Raw genomic sequence first — 9,951 nt, 5'->3', positions numbered from 1 at the left:
TATTGATATTTTCTCTGATGTATGTATTTGTGTGAGAGATAATTTCTAATGTAACACTGCCTGGATGTGGGAGAGAATTATTGATAATGTCTGGTCAGTGTATATTTGTGTGAGAGGGAGAATCATTTATAAAATAATACAATGACCTGTGCGACTGTGTAAGAGAGAAGGGGACAGAACATTTATGCAAACCTGACCAATGTGTGTGTGTGAGAGAGAATTACTGATATAATCTCGTGTGTGTATTATTAATGTAAGACTAACCCGTGTGCACGAGAGAACGAGAAAAGGAGAGGGACAATTGTTAACAAAACATAACACACTGACATGTGTGTCTGTATGTGAGAGAGAATTTGTAATAGCAATAACATTAAGATAACAATAACAATTAATAATCCATATATATAACACACTGACCGCTGGGTATTTCTGCGAGACACTGACCTGTGTGAGAGAGGGAGAGGCAGAGAGAGAATGGTTGATATAAATAACATTTTGACCTGCGTGTGTCATTGAGATTTATTAAAAGAACACTGGCCTTACGTGTGAGAAAGAACTATTAATATAGTCTATCCGACCTGTGTGTAAGGGAGCGAGAGAATTATTATTACTTGTAAAATGGCCTGATCTGTGCGATTATTTGAGAGAATTCTTGATATGAAGCATACTCTAAGCTCTGTGAGTGAGTGAATGAGTGGGTGAGTGAATGAAGGAGAGAATTGTTATATAACACTGACTTGTGGGTGTGAATCAGATTTGTTGTAAAATGTGTTAAATTGTGATTGGCGCAATCTGAAGAAGAGAATCGACACTGAAGGGATAAAATTGAACTAATCTGAATAATAGAGAAGATACAAAAGAAATGGAAATGTGTTGCTGGAAAAGCGCAGCAGGTCAGGCAGCATCTAGGGAACAGGAGAATCGACGTTTCGGGCATTAGCCCTTCTTCAGGAAGAAGGGCTAATGCCCGAAACGTCGATTCTCCTGTTCCCTAGATACTGCCTGACCTGCTGCGCTTTTCCAGCAACACACTTCCATCTCTGATCTCCAGCATCTGCAGACCTCACTTTCTCCTCAAAGATACAAAAGAAAACCAAATCTACAAAATCTGGACTGTCACGGTATTTCAACCTCGAAAGATCATTCACACAGAGGCGTTACAATGGCAGGGCTCACCAAGAACCCGACCTAGTGCTTGAGTAGGGGGTAAGAGGAAAAAATATTAGTACAATGTCCTTTTCCACATTCCGCCTTTCTCGGAGGAATCCTGAAGATTCCTGAAGAAGGGCTTATGCCCGAAACGTCGATTCTCCTGTTCCCTGGATGCTCGTTACTGTGTAAGCAGTTTATTAACTCTCTAAATGAACTAATCTGAATGATGGGTGGGGGGGGGGGGGGGGGGGGGGTGGGGGGGGGGAGCAAAATCACTTACTTTGAACAGTCAGGGCGGTTCCACCTGCAAAGATGTAGCCAGCTGAGTCAGCCCAGACTTGACAGTAATAGACGGCTGAGTCACCGGAGACTAGGTTTCCGATGGTTAGGATGAAGCTATTATTGGAAGTGTCGCGAGAAGGTTGGAAACAGTCCGTGAAACCGGTGCGTCTGAAAATGTCATTGTCACTTTCATGCGTGATCACCCACACCGGGTCTTCTCCGGGAGTCTGACGGTGCCAACGTACAGTGTAGCTGCCCACATCACCGTTCTGTATCGCACACTTCAATTGGGCGGTCTGACCGGCGGAGAGTGGGCCGGACACCGGCCTCTGATCGAGAACAGGAACAGCCAAAGTACCAACAATTGAAGAAATACATGCGTGCGTTGAATTATTTTGCCACCTGGTGTGAAACAAGGCCAACGAGTGTTTAACAAATATACGTTAATCCAGAGCAATTCCTGACCTGTCACACGGAGCAGCAGAGTCCACAGCAGATGCAGCGTCGGAAACATTTCCACTGGAGAGTGCACTGAAACAGCCAATTTTCCGGGTGCTGCCCTCAGTGGAACCGTTTGCTGTAAACTCCTGGGAACCCCTCCTCACCTAGTGTCGGTAAACCGGAGAGGGCTCTCCCAGCTCTATTTATTGACAGAAATGCAAATGAAGGGGCAGAAACCAGGCAAATCAACACTTTGGGCTTCCACCGATCTCTTCCCGGCTTCTTGCGTGGTTGTCCATAATCTGAACTTCCGGGTTTACAAATGTTCAATGTGCGATTGGACTTTGTAATCATAAGAAGATAGCAAACAGGCGCAAATGTAAGCTTTTTGGCCATTCAACACCTGCTCTGCCATGCAATAGGATCATGGCTGATTCTCCAACTCTATCCCCAATTCTCTGTCTCCCAATGCCCTTTCAACCCTTTAGACCTAAGAACTATTTCCAACTCCTCTTGAAAACATGCATTTGAGAAAATGCACTAATCTTTTCTTTCTCTGTGCTTCCTTGGTGTCATAGAGTCAAGGAGTCATACAGGCCCATAGCGCGGCCCAATCCGTCCTTATTGACCAGAGGACATAGATTTGAGGTAAGGCGCAGGAGATTTCAAGGACATGTGAGGCCAGAGTGTGGTGGGTATCTGGAACTCACTGTTTGTAAGGATGGTAGAGACAGAAGTCTCATCACATTGAAGAAGAATTTAGTTATGCACTTGACCTGTTCTGTACCATAAAATGGAATGAGAATAGATTATTTATAGTGTGGAATCAGGCCCTTCGGCCCAACAAGTCCACACCGACCCGCCCCCATTCCACTAACACTACAGGCAATTTAGCATGGCCAATTCACCTAACCTGCACATTTTTGGACTGTGGAGGGAAACCGGAGCATCCAGAGGAAACCCACGCAAACGCGGGGGAGAATGTGCAAACTCCACACAGTCAGTCGCCTGAGGCGGGAATTGAACCCGGGTCTTTAGCACTGTAAGGCAGCAGTGCTAACCACAGACTTGCGTGGCGCTGACTTGATGGGTCAAAGGGCAAACGTCTATCTTGGAGACCTTTATGACTTTGTGGCTTCAATTTTTGATGAACTCTTAATTATTTTCAAAATATTTATCATATCTTTTTCAGAAAACAGTTCACAACTGTGTGTTGAGTCAGAACTGTTGTTGTACACAATGCACTGCTGCCCTCTGTATTACAATGATTTTAAATTGGCAATGATGCAACTATCAGTGAAGAGAACTCGACGGAAGGAGGAAATACAGATCCAAATCTCTGGTGGAGAGTAGGCTTTGAAGTGGAACAGCAAGGCTGGAAAAGGATATAGACTGCATTACTAATTGGGTAAGGCAGTCGTAGACGGACTTGGATATGGGTAAATGTGGAATTTTTCCACTTTAGTCAGAGGAATACAATAACATATTATTTCGGTAAGGGTTGGGACTTGAGGAGAAAGGGGTGTCCCAAGAGGAGAGTGGGCCTATAACTTCTCGCTATTAGAGGAAAGAGAGAACATCCCATTGAAAGACAACAAAGTTTGAGAGGTTTAACATAGTCGATGTGGACAGATTGTGCTTCCCCACCTCCCAAATTAGCAACACCCAACCACATCCCAACTACTGACTGGAAAATCGAGAAGATGCTCCAGCATAAGAGAGCAGCCAATTTGGTCTGAGATGAAAGGAAATTCTTTAGTTCAGAGCCTGGTGAACTTGTAGTATTCTCTTTGTCTATAGAAGATTCTAATGGGTAGAATTTTGCGAAGTCAGTGAGTCGAGGGATGTGGACGAGGAAGGTGGAGTTGCGATGCAATCAGTCATGATTAAACTGAATGCCAGGTTGATAGACTGCACGGCCGCCGCTTTCTTAGATGGAATCATCGGTTGCATTATAAGCTTTGTTGATTTGAAAGCAGCTGTTCCACAACATCAACCATTTAGCAGTCCGTAATGGCCACCCAATGGTGATTGACATCGTCGAAGAGCCGACCCCCAGGCTGCTTCTGAGTTTCACGCAGCGCAGACTCTCGACCTCTGGTGACTTGGGTGGCGTTTCGAGTGCTTTATTTTCGCTTCCAAGAGCCAAAGCGATGCTGTTTTTGTCCTGTTTGTGAAGGAGCTGCTGGTGGTACGTTTACTCATTCCAGATGGAGGGGAAGAAGAGGGTCATGTCGGCGGAGGAACTGAAACCTCTTGTCGCAGCAGCAGCAACAACAGCACACGGTGGCATCAGTCGTCAGGTACAAAACATCACATAGGCGGCTGTAGCTTCCCCCATGAACAAGATGGAAAGTGCAGAACCTCTTGTCAGACATGTCACACACTTACACAGACACACACGTGATAGATTGGTCACTCAAAATAATCGAAGAGGGCTCCTGATGTTTGTCCTCTGGACTCTCTCATCCTCCATTTCACTCCTGTTCCCAATCACTCAAGCCCCACATTGCATCTCACTCCAGCTTTCACTCGTTGAGCACCGACACCCTTCGCTATCTCTGTAACATTCTCCAGCCATTTAATGCTCCATATTTGTGTTACACCTTCCATTCCCTCCCTCTATCTCCATTTCTGTTACTCCATCTAGCTTCAGCACACCTCCTATCTCTGTAATATTCAACTCCAACGCTTATACCCCTTCCAATAACATTCCATAGATCATAAAACACGCAATATCTGTGATACACCCTCCATTCCCGAAACACCTCCCTATCTCTTGAACACGCTCTGGCTCCAACACTCCTCCCTAACTCTGTCACCTCAACAAGCCCCTACACCCGTTCGTCTTTCAGTAACCACCTCAAGCATGTACAATTCTCGCAATCTCTTCCAACCACTACATCATTCCTTATCCCAATCACCTCCTTTGCCACTCAGTACCTCTGTTACCTCTTCCAGTCCCTATCTCTGTAACCACCTCAGGTCCCAATATTGTCCCCCAGATATCGCCAATCACCTTTTCTCCCCTTCTTATTGCTGTAACTTCTTCCAGCCCCATCACCATTCATTATCTCTGCCAACCCCTCCAGTTCCTATACCAGTCCCTGTAACGTGTTCCATCCCCATGCCCCCTTTTATCTGGAACCATTTCCAACTGCTGAACCCCTATCCACCTCTATAGTATATCCTCAAGACACTTAACTAATCCCGATCTCTGTAATCTCCTTCATTCACTGAACCCACTATTTCACAGTGTAAATCTCCAGTCCCTGAAACTCTCCCTGTCACCTCCTCCAGCACCTAGGCCCCGTTAAATCGCTGTAAAACCTTCCAGCTCCTGATCCCCTCTATACCACGGTCACCTCATCCAGCCCCTATGTCTCATCCAATATCCGTATCCTCCTCCAGTCCCTACACCCTTCCTGAGCTCTGCTATTTCCTGCCAAACTTAGATTCTTCCCTATTTCTGTGATTGCCTCCAGTACCTATACCCTTCCATAGCTCTGTAACCACCTGAGGTCTAATACAGCTCCTTTGTGCTCTCCACGAGACCCTACATGTCTCAATATCTATCCAATCATCTCCATCCACAACAATCCGCCCTATCTCTTTAAGCAACTCCAGCCATACAACCCCTCCCAATCTCTGTCACCTCCTACAGCATCCAGAGTATTCACAGTCTTTGTAACCTCCTCCAACGCTTACACAAATCCCTATTACTTTAATCCCACCCAACCCTATATCCATCCTTATCTCTGTGACGTTCATCAGCCACTACACTTCTCACCTATCTCTGTCACCAACACCTGCCCCATACCTATCTCCATCTCTGTGAACATGTCCAGCTGCATATCACTCTCAATATCGGTGCTCCACCAGCACACACAACCCTGCTTATCTCTTAATGTAATTGAGCCCCGACAGCTTCTCCAGAACTCTGCGACTTCCTCAGGAATAGATACCCGTCACTATTTCTGTACTCCCTCCAGACCGGAATCTCTGATTTCCTCCATTTACCAAACCCCTCCCTTTCTCTGTAACTCCTCCATCTCCTAGACCCCATTTTATCTCCATAACCCCATCTACCCCTACAGCCCTCCTCATTTCTGTCACCTCCTCCAGCCCCTACATGAGTCTATATCTCTTTTACATCTTCCAGCCCCTACAGACCATTCCCATCCCTATCAAACCCTTAAGTCCCTATACCACTCCCTAGCTCTGCTAACCCCCGCAGGCCGTAGCCAACTCAATATCACTGCAAGCCTCTAGTGATCTGATGTCCATCCCCATCTCTGTAACCACCTCCAGACCTTGAACCTCTCCAAGTCTCTGTTGCCTCCTCCAATTCCTACTCTCTACCCTATCAGCAGACCCTCCTCCAGTTCCTGAACCCCTCCCTATCTCCGTGATCTTCTTTAGCCTTGGATCCCCAGCCTATCTCTGCCACCTTCTCCAACCCATTATCCCAAACAATCTCCATCCCCTAATACAATTCCCACATCCTTCTCTATCTCTTTCACTTCTGCCAGACTCTAGGTTCCTTGTAATTTCTGAAAATATCTACAGTGCCTGCGCCCTCTCCTAACCCTATAACTACCGCTAGTCACAAGACGATTCTGCAGAAATCTCCAATCGCCCTTATTCCCCTGCTTATTGCTGTAACCTGCTACAGCCCCTTCACCACTCCCTATCTCTTTCTCCTTCCCCAGTTGGTACACCCGTCTCTATCTTCAGTCACCCCTCCAATCCCTACGCCACTAAACCCCTCCGTAACTCTGTCATCTCCTCCAACCTTAAATATTCTCCATATCCTGCAATCTACTCCTAACCATGCCCTCCCATATTTGTAACCATTTTCAGCCCCTAAACCCATCTTCACCACTGTCACCTCCTCCAGTCCCGATATCCCATCCTTTCTCCAGACCCTTCTCCAGATCCTCTATACGTCCCTATCTCTGCGATTTCCTGCAGACCCCAGATTCCTCCCTATTTCTTTTAATGCCTCCAGCACCTGCAGCTCTCAATGTCTCTGTACCCACTAGAGGTCCCCATAACCTTCCCTTCTGATCTCCATCAGACCCGACACCTCTCCATATCTATGCAACCCTCTCCACATCTAACAAATTTCTCCATTCACTACAATCCTCCATATCGCTGTTACCAACTCCAGCCAGAACACCCCTCCCAATCTTTGTCATCTCTTCCAGCATCTACAACATTGGCAATATTTGCAATCTCTTCCAACATTTATATCACTCCCGATTACTGTAACCCCTTCCATCCCTACATTGAGATACTCCATGTCTCTGTGCTCTCCTCCAACCACTACACTGTGGAACTGTCTCTATCAATAACTCCAGTCCCTACATGCATCCTACCTCTTTCAGCAACTCTAGCCTACTCTGCTCCCTATACCTGTAGCCTCTGCCATCACATTGAAAAATGCCTATCACTTTAATCTACTCCAAACCCTGCAATCTCTCACTAAATCTGTGAGCTCCTCAAGAACCTATGCCCCTCCCTATATCTTTCACTCATTCCAGCCTCTAAATATCTACCTATCACTCCGACTTCCTCCAACCCATAAACCCCTCCCCGTCTCTGTAATCCCCTCCATCTCCTACACGCCTCCTTATGTCTCTAACTCCATCCATCCCTCCAGCCTCCTTATTTCTGTTACTTCCTCCAGCCCTTATATCAGTCCCTATATCTGTCAACTCCACCGGCTCCTCTATGCCCACCCATTTCTTGTTACCTCCTATAGCTCCAAAACCCCTCTCTATTTCTATCACCTCGTCTAGGCCTTATACCTTTCCCTATCTCTGTCACATCCCTTTATATAACCTCCCTTTATGTGTAAATTCGTTTAACCTCCACAAACCGCCCATCTCAATTGCTCCTCCTCCAGCACCTACAGCCTTTCATATGTCTGAAGTCGCTCTAGCTCCTATATCACTCCCTGGCTCTTAAATCTCCTCCAGATCCTACATCCTTCCCTATCTCTGAAGCCTTTTCCAAATATAAATGCCTACCTATCTCGTTTACCTTTTCTAGTGGCTACGCTACTCCCTGTACCTGCAACCTCCTCCAAACTCTCAAACCTTCCCAATCTGTTCCATCCTCTAGCCCATTCGTCCCTCACTACCTCTTTCACCTCCTCCAGCCCCTTCACCCCTCTCCATCTCTGTAACGTCCTCCAGTTTTGGAAAATTCTTTAACTGATACAAAGTCCTTTTAAAAACCCAGGAAAGGGTCTGGAGAAATCAGCTCCTGAGAAGTAATGACCTGTTGCTAAAGGACAGGGCAAACATCTGTGTCTTGAAAGAGATTGACATGTGCAAATTTACATTCATGAAGGGTTTCATGAACAAGGAGGAAGAGGGCGAAATTTAAACTGAAGACCCTCATCCCTTGTCCCTTTCTAGTAAATTCCCCGCCGTGCCCTCGCCAAGGGCTGCATTTATCAATCCTAATTGAACTTTTGTAGTATTTTTTGGCTTAGAGAAGATGATGAACTTCTAAAGTCAGTATTGGTCAGGGGCTGTCGGTAGCACTTCCTTTGTTCCCTTCGATTTTCAGTTCAACTTGCTGTCCTTCACAATGTCATGTCTGATGTATTGCTGCTCAGTTAGATCAAGGGGGAGAACTTGCATTGACATAGCACCTTTCAGAACTTCAGCATGCCCCAACGTGCTTTACAGCTAATGAATTACTTTTTAGTCGCGTTGTCATTTTAAGGTGACACTGACATGGCAACCAATCTGTGCACAGCAAGCTTCCACAAACTCCACACGTTTATTTTTACTTTGCAATTGCAGGGGAAGTGGGCGTTCCTGACTGGGCAAACTTTTATTACCTATTGCTAGCTTCCCCTTGAGCCAGAGGTGATGAGCCACCTTCGAGAACCCTCACAATACCTGTGTAGTACGGAGAGACATCCATGGTGCTTTTAGGGAGTGCTTGCCCAAATTTTAACATTGTGACATTGAAGGAGTGGTGGATATATATTGAAGTTAGAATGTGTGGCTTCGAGGGGATCTTGCAGGTGGTTGTGTTCCCATGTTTCCTCTACCTTTTGCTGTCAATATTTTTATAGAATCTCCTAGGATTTCCTTAAACTTATTTGCCAAGAAAGAATGCTTCTCTTCGCTTATACTCTTCAAGAGGTTCACAAGCCCAGTTGTCTGTACCTGACATATGCTTCATTCTTATTCTTGACCAATATCTATTTATCTATTGTTCCCTCCTCCTACCAGCCTTATTCATCACTCCAACAGGCCCACATTTCCTGTATATCAGCTTCAGAATCATCCAGCAGCAGGAATGTTGCCATATATCTGTCAAAGGAGCGACCCGCGGCACGGGTGAGGACATATGTCAGTCACAGAGACATCCAGCGGTGAGCATAAAGCTATATATCAGTCGCAGAGAGACCCAGCGATGTGGACCAGGATGTATGTCAGTGGCTGCGCCGCCCAGCAGCAGAATAAGGATATGTATCAATCACAGCGTCATCCAGAAGCAGGATGAAGATATGTATCAGCTCCAGAGATACCCAGCTGCAGGATGAAAATATATATCAGTCACAGAGATACCCAGCAATTGTCGATTCTGACCTCTGAATCCATTAACAGGAAACTCTCTGCTTAATCTTTGCAGTGTGCTGATTTTCTCGAGAGTCTACCAGTCATGGAGCATTAATCTCGACTAAGATTAAAATGAATAAACAAATGCATTTATGGCGTGCCATGCTCGTCTGGAACTTCATCCACAATACTCTCTGCGACAATGGGGAAACCATGAAGCAAGCTGTAGGGTTTCCCAAGCAACAGGTACGGAACGTATTGAAGTTAATTTGGCAGTTATGTCATTAACGTATTGGTATAATGCATGCATAGGATGATATTACAGGACTTAGGTATGATAGGCTATTTAAATCACGTTATAGATGAACTAATGCTAAAGACGATGGTGGTGTAATGTGATAGGTTAACTGTAAGCATTAGACCAGTGTGGCCGAAGATGATTAGTTTAGAAAGACAAAACAAGCTGGTATGATTGGTTATGCTAATG

This window comes from Chiloscyllium plagiosum, unplaced genomic scaffold, assembly GCF_037043375.1.
Source record: "Chiloscyllium plagiosum isolate Xiang-an unplaced genomic scaffold, Cpla_swu_hap1 HiC_scaffold_50, whole genome shotgun sequence".
NCBI lineage: Eukaryota > Metazoa > Chordata > Chondrichthyes > Orectolobiformes > Hemiscylliidae > Chiloscyllium > Chiloscyllium plagiosum.
This window is presented reverse-complemented; position numbering follows the sequence as displayed.